General features: G+C 46.3%; 1 long non-coding RNA gene across 1 annotated transcript; it reads left to right on the top strand.

The window, feature by feature from the left end:
* The first annotated feature begins 1,930 nt into the window (after positions 1 to 1,930).
* LOC138649383 (uncharacterized) lies at positions 1,931 to 17,903 on the top strand. The gene is made up of 3 exons (XR_011315300.1): positions 1,931 to 1,966; positions 5,728 to 5,829; positions 17,840 to 17,903. It is a non-coding gene; the product is annotated as an uncharacterized lncRNA (long non-coding RNA).
* The last annotated feature ends 217 nt before the right edge of the window (positions 17,904 to 18,120 follow it).

The raw sequence follows: 18,120 nt of genomic DNA, 5'->3' as shown, positions 1-18,120 counted from the left end.
AGCTCTCTGCAGTTCATTCACTAGGTCCCCCCGCGTGGTTCTGGGATTTTTGCTCACCGTTCTTGTGATCATTCTGACCCCACGGGGTGGGATTTTGCGTGGAGCCCCAGATCGAGGGAGATTATCAGTGGTCTTGTATGTCTTCCATTTTCTAATTATTCCTCCCACTGTTGATTTCTTCACTCCAAGCTGGTTGGCTATTGCAGATTCAGTCTTCCCAGCCTGGTGCAGGGCTACAATTTTGTTTCTGGTGTCCTTTGACAGCTCTTTGGTCTTCACCATAGTGGAGTTTGGAGTCAGACTGTTTGAGGGTGTGCACAGGTGTCTTTTTATACTGATAACAAGTTTAAACAGGTGCCATTACTACAGGTAATGAGTGAAGGAAAGAGGAGACTCTTAAAGAAGAAGTTACAGGTCTGTGAGAACCAGAAATCTTGATTGTTTGTTTCTGACCAAATACTTATTTTCCACCATAATATGCAAAAAAAATGATAAAAAAACAGACAATGTGATTTTCTGGATTTTTTTTTTCTCAGTTTGTCTCCCATAGTTGAGGTCTACCTATGATGTAAATTACAGACGCCTCTCATCTTTTTAAGTGGTGGAACTTGCACTATTGCTGACTGACTAAATACTTTTTTGCCCCACTGTATATTATGACGCTGGGAGCGTCACTCTTTCAGAAGCCTTTATAGACTGCGCAAGCGCCGGCGCAGTCTGGGCCTCACAGAGTGACGCTCCCGGGAGATCGCGGTATGCGTAAACACTGAACGCACATTTCAAGATTAGAATCAATCAACACCGACATACCATAAGGAAGATACGTTTGGATCTACCAGTGTCTAAACATTTCACGGAGAAATGTCATACTGAAAAACAACTGCGCTTCCGTATTATTGATATGGTACCGGTTCAGAGAAGGGGAGGTGACCGTATACGGTTACTTAAAAAGAAAGAGTTGGAATGGATAAAAAAACTCAATACTTTAAAACCTTATGGTCTTAATGTGGATTTCAAACTTAATTCAATTATGTAAATGTGATAGTGGTTATATTCTCTCCTAAGTGTATATTTTAAAACATAAAAAATATATATAAAAGAAACTTATGGAGTTATTTGTCCTTTTTCAGGTGTCCTATCTTACATACCGAGATACTATATGGTGGCTACGACTTTGAGCAATGGACGATGGATCCGTACGGATTACTCTATAATGTGAATTATTTTGCTTTCCTTTTTCCTTGATCTCTGCATTTCTCTTGATATTTTGATTATTTTTTTTTTGGATATATAATTACAGAGAATAAAAGCTTGAATCTATAAACATAGGAAACTCCCCTGCTTTGGTCATTTGGTCTTTCATGTTTCTCTAGGGATGTTGAAGATGTAGCCAAAGATTGGGTCATGTGTGTCATACTGTAGGGGTTTGGAGAAACGCGGGGGGTACCCGCCCCCAAAGGTCTCCGTTTCCTTACTCAGGGTCAGGATGCCCCACTTTAATAAGGGGGGCTTCCTGGACCTTGGTGACATATTACAGACTTATGTCTGGTCCCTTTAAATACGGCGGCACATCGAGTATGTTCCCGAGTAGAGAAGACTATTCTAATACATATGACCGTGTATGGAGCAGTTTAATTTTGTACATAATTTTTTTTTTCATATATATTTTATATATTATTCTTTATTTTTTTGTTTTTCATATTTTGTACAGTAATTCCTGAGTAATGCAGAGTTCGGGGTTACTAGGATCGCTACTGTATTCTTTATATTGCTATTGCAATAGTTATGTGGTTCCGTCCTCTGTGTGGGCAAAGCCGCCCCTAGCTAACATGGCGCCATGGTCCTCGGAAGGCTCTGAGCAGCTGCAGGGCAGAGCATTGTGGGTCCCTGACTGTGATGTCACGGACATGTGCAGTAGGCACTTGGGGAACGCCGTGATCATGGCTGCCATTACTGAGCTGTGTATGTAAGTGTACTTGGATTATAATATCGTTAGTAAGGACACCTGATTTGTTTTTAATAGCAATTGGCCATTGAGCTATTTTTAATTATTTTCACGCAGTATGTTATTCCTAATACCCGTCAATAGCTGTGGTTTGATGGGCTGAGTAACTTGCACAATTGCACTGTTACACTGATGATGCACAATAACACTGTTTAATACTATTGACTTTATTATATTTAATGATTGTCTAATGAGATATGTATGTGTTGGATATAAAATGTGGTCTCACTCTTGTATTCATTGCTTGAGAAAGGATAACACATCCGAAACGTTGCCACGCCGTTCAGGCATTAAAGTCCACTTTTTTTCAATTATTTTGTACTGCTTTTCCTTTTTTTTTTTTTTTTTTGAGTTTATTACTTTTTGACCATTGGATTGCTGGTCGGGAGAGCTCTGCATGCCTTGTAAGGTAGTAATTTTATGCTGTTCCAATTTTTTCACTATATATATATATATATATATATATATATATATATATATATATATATATATATATATATATATATATATATATTATACATACGCTGGGAGCGTCACTCTGTCCGAAGCCTTTATAGACTGCGTAAGCGCCGGCGCAGTCTGGGCCTCACAGAGTGACGCTCCCGGGAGATCGCGGTATGCGTAAGCACTGAACGCACACCGCAATCTCCAACAGAGAAGCAGGGACCGCCAGGAGGGTGAGTATCAGCTATATTCACCTGTCCTCCGTTCCACCGCTGAGCGCCGCCATCTTCCCGGTCCTCGGCCTGTGACCTTCAGTTCAGAGGGCGCGATGACGCGCTTAATGCGCGCCGCCCTCTGACTGACCAGTCACAGCCAGAGGACCGGGAAGATGGCGGCGCGCAGCAGTGGAACGGAGGACAGGTGAATATAGTAAGTGCTGGGGGGCCTGAGCTGGCGGCGATACCGCCACCTGACCCCCACAGCACGCCGGTGTCCCCGCCTGCTCAGGCCCCCGAGCACTCGGCGCCCAGCGACGATAGGTGAGGTTTTTTTTTTTTTTTTTAATATATTGCAGCAGCATACGGGGGCATATAGAATGGAGAAAGTTAAGGGGGCCATCAACCATAATGGAGCAGTATACGGGGGCATAGAGTATGGAGCATCTTATGGGGCCATAAACCATAATGGAGCAGTGTAAGGGGGCATACACTATGGAGCATCTTATGGGGGCCATAAACCATAATGGAGCAGTGTATGGGGGCATATACCATGGAGCATCTTATGGGGGCCATAAACCATAATGGAGCAGTGTACGGGGGCATATACCATGGAGCATCTTATGGGGGCCATAAACCATAATGGAGCAGTGTACGGGGGCATATAGTATGGAGCATCTTATGGGGGCCATAAACCATAATGGAGCAGTGTACGGGGCATATAGTATGGAGCATCTTATGGGGGCCATAAACCATAATGGAGCGGTGTACGGGGGCATATACCATGGAGCATCTTATGGGGCCCATAAACCATAATGGAGCAGTGTACGGGGGCATATAGTATGGAGCATCTTATGGGGACCATAAACCTTTATGGAACAGCGTACGGAGCATACACTATGGAGCATCTTATGGGGGCCATTAACCATAATGGAGCAGTGTACGGGGGCATATGGATGGGAGCAGCAAATTAAAGAACGGTGGCGCAGGATGGGAGCAGCACATGACAGAACGGGGGTGCAGGATGGGAGCAACACATGACAGGATGGGGGCGCAGGATGGCAGCAGCACATGACAGAACGGGGGCGCAGGATGGCAGCAGCACATGACAGAACGGGGGCGCAGGATGGAAGCAGCACATGACAGAACGGGGGCGCAGGATGGAGCAGCACATACCAGGATGGAGACCATATACCAATATAAATGCTCGCCACCCGGGCGTAGAACGGGTTCAATAGCTAGTGTGTGTGTGTATATAATTTTTTTTTTTTTTTTTTCCTTTAATGCACATTGTGGTTTTTAAAAAATTGGCAAAATTAAAAAAAAAAAAAAGCTACATTTAACACAAAACCTGATCATCATTCTTTGATAAGGGGTTGCCCAGGTTTAGTTTCTTCCCAAAAGATTTTTATGGACACCACACAACCAATGGAGAAGTGTGACGCTGTTTATGTCCTAGACTCCATTTTTCATGTGAATTTTTTTCGTTTCGTTCTGAACTGTCTTACTGTATACAGAGAATTTGTTCCGGAAACACATGTAGAGTCATGTACGCACGGTGTTCTCCAGGTGGATTCATACAATGAAATAGATACGGCATTATTAATTGTGAAATCCGGTTAAACACAGACAATCATGTGCACAAAAGCGTTCTATGGATTATTAATGGGTGGAAATGCGGTTATTAAATCGAGTATTGTACTGTAGCTCCAGGAGTTATTTGGCTGCTAATTATTTTCCACGCATATGTATACATATCTAATAATCTGAGCCTCTAGGCTTGTCTCTGCCTGTTAGTGTAACAAGGCTGCTATTAATGAGATTGCTGTGTAATTGAACCAACTCCTGTATCCCTTGATAATGGTTGCATGTTAATCTGAATTTGCAGCTACAAAGCATCCATCATACTTGCTCAAACAATAAACATTAACGTTGATTTGCCACGGGTATAAATGCTGTTAATTATTAAGCAAATAAAAGAACAAACTCATAATTGCGCCATTCAGGCGAAGAATTCCTGCGCTACCCTGCAGCGGCCACTGTGTGGCAGCGTGGGACAAATTGTTTTCCGCGAGCTCCATCACAATTGTATGAGTGTTTAGGCCAGTGGGGAGAAAAGGTTTGGGAGAAGGGTGGGGGGTGACTGTGGGAGAAAGTGGTGTGAATTTCAGCTCAGGATGAGTCAATGTTATGGTATAAAAAAAGAGGTGCGTTTACATCGATCAAAAACATGCATTAATAAAGCAACCGCACAGAATGCTTCTTCTAAACATAGGTTGCTGCCGGTGACTTTCGAAAGGGTACAGTTTCCAAATGTTAAAAGGCTGAAAGTTGTCCATTGTGGTATCTGTTTCAACAGCGCAGGGGTAGACCTAGAAGGAAAGTTCAATACTTAACCCTTCAATAACAAAAGTATTCTGTACTTATGAGCTCGTTCTTCCAAACCAGGTAATGTTTTACGGATTTGATGAAACAACCGAAGCACAACTGCAGATTTTTTTTGTTAAGTCAATTCTAAACAACTTTCCATAAATCTATAGCACACGTAAACATAAAGAATTAGTTGTAAAGTTTACCCAAAATTCCTCTTTTTCCATTTTTCGTCTCTACTGAGAGATCACGTTACTGCTGTCCATTGAAGTTTACGGACAGTGGAAGGTGTGGGAGTTTCAGCTTTTTGGAAGCGCGCAGGCACAGTGTGTTTATATCAAAACAGAATAAAGTTTGGTGTCTTAAACTTTACAGCTCCAAAATGAAAACAGTCCTTTCTTCAGCACAGAAGAATTAAAAAACAATCCTTTCCCTAGGTAAGACAAATCAAATCAAAATTATCTCACCAACTTGGCAATACAGCCACTTCTCATAGACTGTCCACCATTAACAGTCTTTCTCCAGCTCTAACATAACAGTCTGCTAAACTAATGACGCTGCCTGTTTTTATGCCTGTAAGACCTCAACTGGAGTGTGAGAGAGACCTTTCCCATCCAGGCTCTTTTGGCTGCTCCTAAATCCTGTATGCAAAAAACAGTCAATAAGAACCCTCTCCATAACTTAATGTTACAGGTACAGACTTCGTGGGACTTACTTTACCAAGGCCAGCTCTTCGGCGGCACATACCTGCAATGTAGCTGTTATCATTGTGGAGCAACTTACTCGGGAAAAAAGGTAACACACTGAAAATTGCAACTGACCTTGACGGTTACTGTACAGACTAGAGATCCTGACCCCACAGTCCCTAGTAAATCCTATGATAGTTGAGATAGCTCTACCCACAGACTAGACGATGGAAACGCAGACCTATTGTAACATCGCTGCCGACATCACTGCATGGCTTCCCATCCCCCACCAGACAGGGACACCAACTTACTCACCACTCTGGGCCATACCGTGAGTTCTGTCCTCCACTTGCTCTATAGTGTGAGCTCCATGTTCTCTGCTTGCTGTGTGCATTGTTAATAACTGTATGCTTAGGGTGGCAACGGCTGCCCTTCCTAATTCTTAAAGAGACAGTGTGTGCATTTCTAATGTGTCCCCAGCCTATTGCTAAAGGCCCCTTCACATTAAGCGACGCTGCAGCGATACCGACAACGATCCGGATCGCTGCAGCGTCGCTGTTTGGTCGCTGGAGAGCTGTCACACAGACCGCTCTCCAGCGACCAACGATGCCGGTAACCAGGGTAAACATCGGGTAACTAAGCGCAGGGCCGCGCTTAGTAACCCGATGTTTACCCTGGTTACCATGCTAAAAGTAAAAAAAAACAAACACTAGATACTTACCTACCGCTGTCTGTCCTCCAGCGCTGCGCTCTGCTTCTCTGCTCTCCTCCTGTACTGGCTGTGAGCAGGAAAGCAGAGCGGTGACGTCACCGCTCTGCTTTCCGGCTCACAGCCAGTACAGGAGGAGTGCAGAGCACAGCGCTGGAGGACAGACGGCTGTAGGTAAGTATCTAGTGTTTGTTTTTTTTTTACTTTTAGCATGGTAACCAGGGTAAACATCGGGTTACTATGCGCGGCCCTGCGCTTAGTTACCCGATGTTTACCCTTGTTACCAGTGAAGACATCGCTGGATCGATGTCACACACACCGATCCAGCGATGTCAGCAGGAGTCCAGCGACGAAATAAAGTTCTGGACTTTCTTCAGCGACCAACGATCTCCCAGCAGGGGCCTGATCGTTGGTCGCTGTCACACATAACGATTTCATTAACGATATCGTTGCTACGTCACAAATAGCAACGATATCGTTAACAATATCGTTATGTGTGAAGGTACCTTAAGAGTCACTTGGTACTTAAGACACCTGCACCAATGGGAACGTGCCTAGGCAACATTCTCTTTCAGTCTGTTTGCAACTACTGAGTTGCCAGGTCCTGTCCTGTTTCTGATCTTGTAAATAGCACAATAAAGGGATCTAAACATAACATTTAATATACTAGTTAAAAATGACATAACCCAATACACACAGACAAACATGTATAATACCAACAGTTGGTCAAACAGTTATCCAAGGAAATCACAGAGAAATGGTACTTAAAGCAGAAAAATACTCAAATTTACAACTGCTTCTCCTGCTAGCATGTCCTTACCCAAAGCTCAAAAAAAAACGGCAGAAGGAGGGTATATAATAACTAGCTATTGAACCTGTTCTACGCCCGGGTGGCGAGCATTTATATTGGTATATGGTCTCCATCCTGGTATGTGCGCTCCATCCTGCGTCCTCATCCTGTCATGTGCTGCTCCATCCTGCGTCCCCATCCTGTCATGTGCTACTCCATCCTGCGTCCCCATCCTGTCATGTGCTGCTCCCATCCTGCGCCCCCATTCTGTCATGTGCTGCTCCCATCCTGCGCCCCCATTCTGACATGTGCTGCTCCCATCCAGCTCCCCCATTCTGACATGTGCTGCCTCATTCTGCGCCCCCGTTCTGTCATGTGCTGCTTCCATCCTGCACCCCCCTTCTGTCATGTGCTGCTCCCATCCTGCGCCCCCATTCTGTCATGTGCTACTGCCATTCTGCGCCCCGTTCTGTCATGTGCTGCTCCCATTCTGCGCCCCCGTTCTGTCATGTGCTGCTCCCATCCTGCGCCCCCGTTCTGTCATGTGCTGCTTCCATCCTGCACCCCCGTTCTGTCATGTGCTGCTGCCATCCTGCACCCCCATTCTGTCATGTGCTGCTCCCATCCTGCGCCCCCGTTCTGTCATGTGCTGCTGCCATCCTGCGCCCCTGTCATGTGCTGCTGCCATCCTGCGCCCCCGTTCTGTCATGTGCTGCTGCCATCCTGCGCCCCCGTTCTGTCATGTGCTGCTGCCATCCTGCGCCCCCGTTCTGTCATGTGCTGCTCCCATCCTGCGCCCCCGTTCTGTCATGTGCTGCCCTATTCTGTCATGTGCTGCTCCCATCCTGCGCCCCCGTTCTGTCATGTGCTGCTCCCATCCATATGCCCCATACGCTGCTCCATAAAGGTTTATGGCCCCCATCAGGTGGCGTAAGTAACAAGTAGCTGTGGCATGAAGTGCCACAGCCTCATGGCACAGCAATTTTTTACTTAATCTACCTGATTCTTTTCCGGCGCCATTGTCTTGCTCCTCCTGGTGCCGGAATCGGCGCCTGCGCAGTCCGCGCTTTCTGGCGCCATTTTCTTGAAGACACACCCCATTGGAAGCCCTGACTTTTGCTGCACCAGCCCAATTCGCAGTAACTGCAGCTGCAAATACTCAATCTGGACTTGGGCTCCCAGAGTGGAACCTGTCCCATCAGATGCGCCAAGGTACTATGGGGATCTGAAACGGTGTCGTGCGTTCCTGAAGCAGTGCATGTAGCACTACAATTTATTTGCTCCCCATGTTGTCTATGATCAGGGCAAGGTTGGATTCCTAATGTCCTCTCCTCGGACCTGCAGGCCTTCCTGGTGGCCTTCCGAAAGGTCTTCGATGTGCCTAGTTCAGCATCTTTTGCAAAAACTTCCCAAACTAGCTTCCAGAAACCGACCACACGGGTGACGCCAGTGGGGAAACCATCACATCTGGCCATGACCTTCCAAAGACCATCTGATCCTTTGACTGTAAAAGTAGCTACCCTAGCAGAACCCATGAAGGCTAGCTGAAAAGCAACCTGCATCTAGTCATGAGAAGGGATTGCGGTACCATTATGTTTATGTGGAACATCCTGACGGTCTCTGCCCTGAGAAGCTTAAGAAACTCCAAAACCTTGGACCAGTTGGACAGGCTGCCCATCGCAGGAATACTTGCTCTCCACTAAAGTCTATGACTGTTTCCATGCCTTTTGGGGGCTTTGGTTCAGCATGTGTGTTCAAGCTGCAAGCTATGCAGAGTTAGTGTGTAATTCCCATTCAACAGCTCCAGAATCTAGTGAGGTTGTTTGGAGAAGGACGAGCCTAAAGGTACTGTCACACTAGACGATATCGCTAGCGATCCGTGACGTTGCAGCGTCCTCGCTAGCGATATCGTCCAGTGTGACACGCAGCAGCGATCAGGCCCCTGCTGGGAGATCGCTGGTCGGGGAAGAAAGTCCAGAACTTTATTTCGTCGCTGGACTCCCCGTAGACATCGCTGAATCGGCGTGTGTGACACCGATTCAGCGATGTCTTCACTGGTAACCAGGGTAAACATCGGGTAACTAAGCGCAGAGCCGCGCTTAGTAACCCGCTGTTTACCCTGGTTACCAGCGTAAAAAAACAAACAGTACATACTTACATTCAGCTGTCTGTCCCTTGCCGTCTGGTTCCTGCCTTGACTGCTTGCCATAAAGTGAAAGCAGAGCACAGCCACAGCGGTGAGTAACCGCTGTGTGACTCACCGCTGTGCTGTGCTTTCACTTTCACTTTACGGCCAGCAGTCAGTGCAGGAACCAGACGGCAAGGGACAGACAGCTGAATGTAAGTATGTACTGTTTGTTTTTTTACGCTGGTAACCAGGGTAAACATCGGGTTACTAAGCGCTGCCCTGCGCTTAGTTACCCGATGTTTACCCTGGTTACCGGGGACCTCGGGATCGTTGGTCGCTGGAGAGCGGTCTGTGTGACAGCTCTCCAGCGACCAAACAGCGACGCTGCAGCGATCCGGATCGTTGTCGGTATCGCTGCAGCGTCGCTATGTGTGACGGTACCTTAACTCAAGAATAATCTAGTCTTTAAGGAACAACTTGGGCTCCAAGTCAGAGCATTATACACGGAGAAGATCATCTTCCACATGTTGTCTGGTATGCCCATAGGCCTCCCCAAGCAGAGACCTCTAGTGCCTGTTCTGCTCTGGAGACCCAGTATGGTGCTACGTCGGGTACAATCAACTCACAAGAGGTGTCTGATCCCCATATGCTAAGGTCACTCAGCAGTGTTGCCATCTTCTCCACCTGGTCTGCTAGTCGTCGAGTCATGGTGTGCTGACTAGTGATGAGCGAGTGTACATGTTGCTCAGGTTCTCCCGAGCACGCTCGGGTGACCTCTGAGTATTTGTTAGTGTTCGGAGATTACGTTTTCATCACCTCAGCTGAATGATTTACAGCTACTAGCCAGGCTGAGTACATGTGGGGGTTGCCTGGTTGCTAGGGAATTCCCACATGTAATTAAACTGTCTAATAGTCGCAAATCATTCAGCTGCTGCAAGGAAAACTAAATCTCCGAGCAGTCATAAATACTCGGAGACCACCCGATCGTGTACACTCGCTCATCACTAGTGCTGAAGTCTCCAAAGAAAGGAAAGGGGTGATGATTTCTCCACACATCTCTAATGACAGTTCCCAGGAACCTCCCTGCTTCAAAGATGTTTTTTTTCTGGAGAGCGGGCAGAAGATGGACCCTGTTAGGGTGCCTTCAGTTCCCATGTGGCCAGTTGACAAAGCTGTCAAGAAGAAGTCCAGGCTGTTGTATCTTCTATAGTGGTAGCTGATCTCGTTGGGCAGAGAGAGACTTACCATTCTGAGGTTTCTGGTATCACACCCTCCTCGTTCTACCCTAAGCATGTCTTGATGGATGGGACTGTATGTGGTCCAAAGGAGAGTTGGGCTTCAATTCTTCTGCAGATGATCCTTGCAGGCTTGATGAAGAGGGGGCATAAGGGGGTTACTGTAACATCCCTGCTGGCATCACTGCATGGCTTCCCATCGCCCACCAGGCAGGTACCCCAACTTACTCACCACTCCATGCCATGCAGTGAGTTCTGTCCTCTGCTTGCTGTATGCTGAAAGCTTCATGTCCTCTGCTGTGTGAATACTTCATGGCTGTATTCCTAGGGCAGCCACGCCTGCCCTTCCTGATTCTTAAGGAAACCGTGTATGCATTCCTTATGTGCCCTGTTGTGAATTCCGCTCTTGGGCTCCCTCTGGTGGTTGTAAGTGGCACTTTTGTGAGTTCTGCTCTTGGGCTCCCTCTTGTGGTTTCTAGTGGTATGGCTGCTCCTTGGAGTTAGCTGTCATCAGCTGCCTCCACTTATCGTCTCTTCTGCCCGGCTATTTAGGCCTGGCTCTTCCTTCAGCCAGTGCCACTTGTAAATGGTTCCTGGTTGGATTCACATCTCTTTGGAGTTCCCTATTATCCTGACCAGTTCAGCAAAGCTAAGTTTTTGCTTGCTCTTTTCTGTCCATAGATTGGACTTATCCATTCTGTGCTTTCCATGTTTGTCCAGCTTATCAGTATGAATTAATTCTGTCTTGCTGGAAGCTCTGGGAAGCAGATTTACCCTCCATACCTTTAGTCAGGTGTGTTGATTTTTTTGTAAACTCTGCGTGGATTTTTGTAGTGTTTTATACTGACCGCACAGTATTCCATCCTGTCCTATCTATTTAGCTAGACTGGCCTCCTGTGCTCATCCTGGTTTCATTCTGTGTATGTCTTTTCCCTCTCCACTCACAGTCATTATTTGTGGGGGGCTAATCTATCCTTTGGGAATTTTCTCTGAGGCAAGATAGCTTTCCTGCTTCTTTCTTTAGGGGTAGTTAGCTCTTAGGCTGTGACGAGATGCCTAGGGAGAGTTAGGAGCATTCCACGGCTACTTCTAGTGTTGTGTTGAGCTTAGGGACTGCGGTCAGTACAGTTACCACTTCCTTCAGAGCTCGTTCCATGTTGCTCCTAGACCACCGTATCATAACAGTGCCCCAACCTATTGCTAAGAGGCACTTGGTACTTAAGGCACCTCCACCAATGGAAAGGTGCCTGAGTAATATTTTTTTTAGTCTGTGTGAAACTACAGAGTTACGGAAAGAAGAAAACAGGGAAAAAGAAAAAGCGCAATAGGGTCTTATCTGGTAACAATGGGGTGTCAGGGAAAGGAGAGATACACTCACCTTGCTATTTTTCTGAATGGCAACACATAACGAGCATATAAAACAGCTGCTGTACAGATACTGCTCAAATCGATGATCATAGATACAGAGAGGGATATGGGGGTATCACTCATGCGCTGCTGATATCCAAAATCTGTACAATTTTAAACATTAGACAGGACGCCTTCATCAGGACAAACCTAAATGAAGAGGTCCTGGACCAGGTTTTGTCCTGAGGAAGAGGTCCTGTGACTCTGCACTTGACCTAACCTGCGGCTCTGCACATGTCTGCTCCTTGTCTGAACTGGGTCCTACCCTTCCCTATATTCCAGTTGTACCTGCCTGTCTCCCAGTCCTTCTTAAAAATGCTCCTAGTCTGAACTGGGTCCTACCTGTCACTGTATTCCAGTTGTACCTGCTCATGTCGGTCCCTCTTCAAACTGTTCCTGTCCCTCCAGTTTGAACTGGCTCCTACCTTCCTCTTCCAGAGTATCAGCTGTGCCTGACTGCCTGTAAGAGTATCAACCGTTTTTGCCTGCCCCTACCTGCCTGCATTCCAGCCATGGTTGCCAGTAGGGTTGAGCGACCTTTACTTTAGAGGATCAGGTCGGGTTTCACGAAACCCGACTTTCTCAAAAGTCGGGTCGAGTGAAATCGGCCGATCCTATAGAAAAGTCGGGGTTGGCCGAAACCGGAAACCCAATGCATTGCAATGGGTTACTATGGTTCCCAGGGTCTGAAGGAGAGGAAACTCTCCTTCAGGCCCTGGGATCCATATTTAAGTGTAAAAGAAAGAATTAAAATAAAAAATATTGCTATACTCACCCTCTGACGCGCCCTGGTACTAACCGGCAGTCTTCCTTCCTTAGAATCAGCGCTTGAAAGACCTTCGGTGACGTCGCGGCTTGTGATTGGTCGCGTGACGCCCATGTGACCGCTCACGCGACCAATCACAAGCCGCGACGTCACCGAAGGTCCTTCAAGCGCTGATTCTTAGGAAGGAAGGCTGCCGGAAAGAAGCAGGGCGCGTCCGAGGGTGAGTATATACCTAATAAGAATATACTCACCCTCAGACGCGCCCTGCTTCTTTCCGACAGCCTTCCTTCCTAAGAATCAGCGCTTGAAGGACCTTCGGTGACGTCGCGGCTTGTGATTGGTCGCGTGAGCGGTCACATGGGCCGTCGCGCGACCAATCACAAGCCGTGACGTCATCGAAGGTCTTTCAAGCTCTGATTCTAAGGAAGGAAGACTGCCGGTTAGTACCAGGGCGCGTCAGAGGGTGAGTATAGCAATATTTTTTATTTTAATTCTTTCTTTTACGCTTAAATATGGATTCCGATACCGATTTTCGATATTGCAAACATATCGGAACTCTGTATCGGAATTCCGATACCAGATTCAGAAGATCGCCGACCTCATGGCCGACCCCACACAGGGGTCGGGTTTCATGAAACCCGACCTTGCCAAAAGTCGGTGACTTCTGAAAATGGCCGACCCGTTTCGCTCAACCCTAGTTGCCAGTACTTGCTTGTCTATGCATCAGCTGAGCCAGATAGTATATCTACAGTACTTGCCTGCACCTGTCATTAGTGTCTTGTCCCTTTGGGCATCAGCTGCTACTGCCAGACGCCACCCTGGAGTGGTACCTGGCAGCTACCTGTCGCACATGCCTGACCCCGGCACTAGAGGCTCCAGTGAACACCAATTTAGCTGCTTAGTCACGCCCCTCCAGGGTAAGTCTGATTTGTGGCACAGTGGGGCCATAATCCACACTCACGCTAACCAGTCTGGGTGTGATCGTTGCACCTATGCTGCCTAAAAGGCCTTTGAGTGCTTCACATGCCTCCCAAAGAACTGGAAGGAAGAGCAAAGTGTAAATTACCTACAGAAGGGAAAGTGTGCGGAAATAGAAAGAGATCCCAGAGTGAGTTAAAAAATAAAGGAATACAAAATAAAGGATTGAGTACATACTGTTAGAGAAAATGCTGGCTGCTTCCTAAAATGAAATAGAAGAGAAGTGCAGTGATCCTTCACTGACTATATATGCACGTAAGGAAAGAAATATGCGGCACTCACCCCAATTCAGCAGTGGAAGGCGTGAACTTTAATGGAGAACATAAACAGATACAAAAATCCGTTAAAACATCAGGTAAGCAGGAGGGTGCGGTGTTGGAGCTTGGACGACTGCCGTTTCGCCGTCCAGGACCCGTCGAAGCACCTGGTGTGCGAAACGGCCGTCGTCCAAGCTCCAACACCGCACCCTCCTGCTTACCTGATGTTTTAATGGATTTTTGTATCTGTTTATGTTCTCCATTAAAGTTAACGCCTTCCACTGCTGAATTGGGGTGAGTGCCGCATATTTCTTTCCTTACGTGCATATATGGACTTCTGGCTTTGTATGCAGAGCACCGTTAACCCTAGCATGCATGACGCCTGACGCTCTGGATCCTATTATCAGTCCTGCTTGCTGGATGTGTATCACTCTAGTGCCGTCCTTTTCTATATACTTGTGCGGTTGATCCTTCACTGACTGTTTTAAACTACAGCAGTATGGCTGAACATCCAAATGAGACTATCACCAGCAAGAGGCAAGTATATAAAGCAGCACCTGAAAGGTGATAGGGTTGACAAATGAGTAAATAAAAACACCTGTAACCCTAAAAAGACCGAAGCAAGGATAACAGTAACTAAACACCTGGAGAAAAGGTGTATCCACTGTGGCTCGGCAGACAGAGAAGCCGACCGCAAAGCACAGGCTCAAGGGTTTGAACTTAGACGTATGACAATAGGACCTTACCTGCTGCTTTCTTACAAGGGGTAAAATGAATAGCCAATTGCAAACAGAAAGAGGCAAACAAATGTGTGTAGACTATTGCTAATTCATTTTAGTTCTCATTTCACAGTAAAACTGTGTATTATTGCTGTATAAACCCGTAATGACCCCTAATATGTCTTTTTACTGACCTGAGATATAAGAGACTAGCATCCCCACACAGGTGACAATCCAGCAGCTGTCGGCTGTACACTATAGTGGACAACTTGCTGCATTAGCCACCATCAGTGTTGGCACTGTCCATATCTGTTTAACCCCTTGGATGCTGCTGTCAATAATGACCATCATATAAATGGTTAACAGAGTGTGAGGACTCCCTCTTTATCCCCGCCGGCGCCCTGAGATCATGATTGTGTGATCCTGATGTTTGCCATGGCAATTCACGAGCAAATAATGGCCTTAGAGTCTCCCGTATACAGCGGCCTGTTCAGAAGTTAGAAACATTTAGGTGGTAAAAATACACTTTTTCATTCCTGACTAGTGTTGAGCATTCCGATACCACAAGTATCGGGTATCGGCCGATACTTGCGGTATCGGAATTCCGATACCGAGATCCGATACTTTTGTGGTATCGGGTATCGGTATCGGATCAATAGGGATGTGTAAAATAAAGAATTAAAATAAAAAATATTGATATGCTCACCTCTCCGGCGGCCCCTGGACATCACGCTGGTAACCGGCCGGCTTCTTTGTTTAAAATGAGCGCGTTTAGGACCTGCGAATGACGTCGCGGCTTCTGATTGGTCGCGTGCCGCTCATGTGACCGCCACGCGACCAATCAGAAGCCGCGACGTCATTCTCATTCACTAAACTCCTAATTCTAGGAATTAAGGACCTGCGAATGACGTCACGGCTTCTGATTGGTCGCGTGGCGGTCACATGAGCGGCACGCGACCAATCAGAAGCCGCGACGTCATTCGCAGGTCCTAAACGCACTCATTTTAAACAAAGAAGCCGGCCGGTTACCAGCGTGATGTCCAGGGGCCGCCGGAGAGGTGAGCATATCAATATTTTTTATTTTAATTCTTTATTTTACACCTCACTATGGATCCCAGGGCCTGAAGGAGAGTTTCCTCTCCTTCAGACCCTGGGAACCATCAGGATACATTCCGATACTTGATGTCCCATTGACTTGTATTGGTATCGGATATCGGTATCGGCGATATCCGATATTTTTCGGGTATCGGCCGATACTATCCGATACCGATACTTTCAAGTATCGGACGGTATCGCTCAACACTATTCCTGACATGTCACTTTGCATTAATTTCTGAAAATCACCTGAAAATTTAATAGGCTAAATTTACCACTATCAATGCTAGGCGCCGGGATTCTTTCACTGTGCAGGATAGATCCCAAGCCTTATCTGCCTCTGCAGTCCCCCATTCAGGCCCAGCTGGGATTGTTGCTTAGCACAGACTTCGGTCCCAGCATCTTGCACTGCTTTGTAGTATCCATGTGGCTACTGCTGGTTCTCCAGCTAAGTCTATAGTAACCAGTGGTATTCAGCCCTACCCTCTGGAGCCTAAGTCCAGAAATCCTCTTACTGAGCATATTCATGATGTGGCGCCTTTTCATTGGTGCTCGGACGCTGACTGCTCTGGTGATGTGACAACTCCGGATTGGCCCAAGGGTGATGCCCCGTCCATCTGGGCATGAGAGTTTGGGGTGGAGCCTAGCGCATAAAGTGCTTCCAGCGCCACACGTGGGTGTGCTAGCATCCATTGGTGATTGTGTGTGTGGGTACGTTACCACTCTGTTTGCACGTGTGTGTGTGCCACTCTTTACCAGTGACTTTGTGTCTAGACAGGCAGTGTAGGGTGGGTACTCCCCGCTTGGCTTAGCATCTGTCTCTGGTCGTGTGTGCGGGTAGCACATTTGAGTTACAGAGCAAGCTCAACCACTAGCCTAGACTTTCCTGGGAGAGTGATAGGGTATCACACCTAGTTTGCCATTTGCTTCTACCTCTGCGGGTTTAACAGGGTTTGCACTTTTCTTTTATTTTCTGTGCCACTCGGTGGTTAGCTGAGATTGGTGCTGATATTTTCTGTGCCACTCGGTGGCTAGCTGAGCTTGGTACTCTGCGTCCTCTTCGCTTTGTGTGGTTTTAACGCAGTGCATTCACTAGTTTTTCATTCGTCATTATTCACTGTAGCAGCAGTTATTCATCACTGCACGTTGGACCCCGGGTTGCAATTGCACTTTATAGTTTCATTTAATTTAGTGCAATCCGCCAACCCTAACAATCATAAAGTATAATGTGTCACGAAAAAACAGTCTCCAAATCAATGGGATTTGTTAAAGCGTTCCAGAGTTATTACCACAAAAAGTGACACTGGTCAGATTTCAAATATTTGACCCGGTCACTAAGTGGATAATATGTCTTCAAAAGCCGAGTTCATTCCTTCGGCATATAAACCTAGCTATGATGTCTCCCATACACTATTGCAGTGTCCGTGAATCTCTGTCTAATCTCTCTGTGCTATTGCTGCTCCATCTTCTTCTATTCTCCATTGACTTCCACAGAAAGCAAAAAAACCCAAAAGGTATGAACTGGGATATAATCTGGTGTACATGCAGCGTGTAAGCTCATGTTCACACTGGCCACTGAGCAGAAAAAAACAAAGACAGAACCAAAATAATTAAATACCCTACGTTAAATAAACAACATAGTGCATGAAAATAATATGCAGTATTTCGTTAACATGTTTTTTGATAAAAAAAAAAAATGCGAAAGCAATTCCGCCACTTCACGGTGACCATAATTGGGACAGTCCTAACTAATATTATAAACTTTATCGTTTATCAAGTGACATGGAGGTGGATGTTGGCCCAGGCTTTCTCTGCCCTTATCCACATGCATGTCACTTAACAAACGGTAAGGTTTTTAATATTAGAGTTAGGACTGTTCCAATTATGGTCACCGTGGAGTGGTGGGATGACTTACATTTTTTTTTATCAAAAAACATATTAACTAAGCACCGTATATTATTTTCATGCACTAAGCTATTTATTTATTTACTGCAGGGTATTTAATCATTATGTTTCGGTCTTTCTTTTCCCACAGAAAGCAGCTGCAACCTGAATTAAAAGCGAGAGATGAGTGCAAGAAGCAAAGGAGATAAGGAGAAGCAGGGGCGAGCTTCAGATTTTAAAAACAGCCTCACTACCTGGCGTGAGAGATGTCCGCAATGCATACTTTGCCCCCTAAAAATAATGGCTCCAATGTACCCAAATTAATATAAAAATATCACAAGCTGTGGCTTCTGAAATTAGTGCTGTACACTGTGTGACCTGAAAAATACACAACCAGAAATAAATATGAACCCCTTTCTGCCATTGGACTGG

Source organism: Ranitomeya imitator, chromosome 9, assembly GCF_032444005.1.
Source record: "Ranitomeya imitator isolate aRanImi1 chromosome 9, aRanImi1.pri, whole genome shotgun sequence".
In the NCBI taxonomy this organism is placed as follows: Eukaryota; Metazoa; Chordata; class Amphibia; order Anura; family Dendrobatidae; genus Ranitomeya; species Ranitomeya imitator.
Note: the sequence above shows the minus strand (reverse complement) of the source record. Positions and strands in the feature narration are given on the sequence as shown.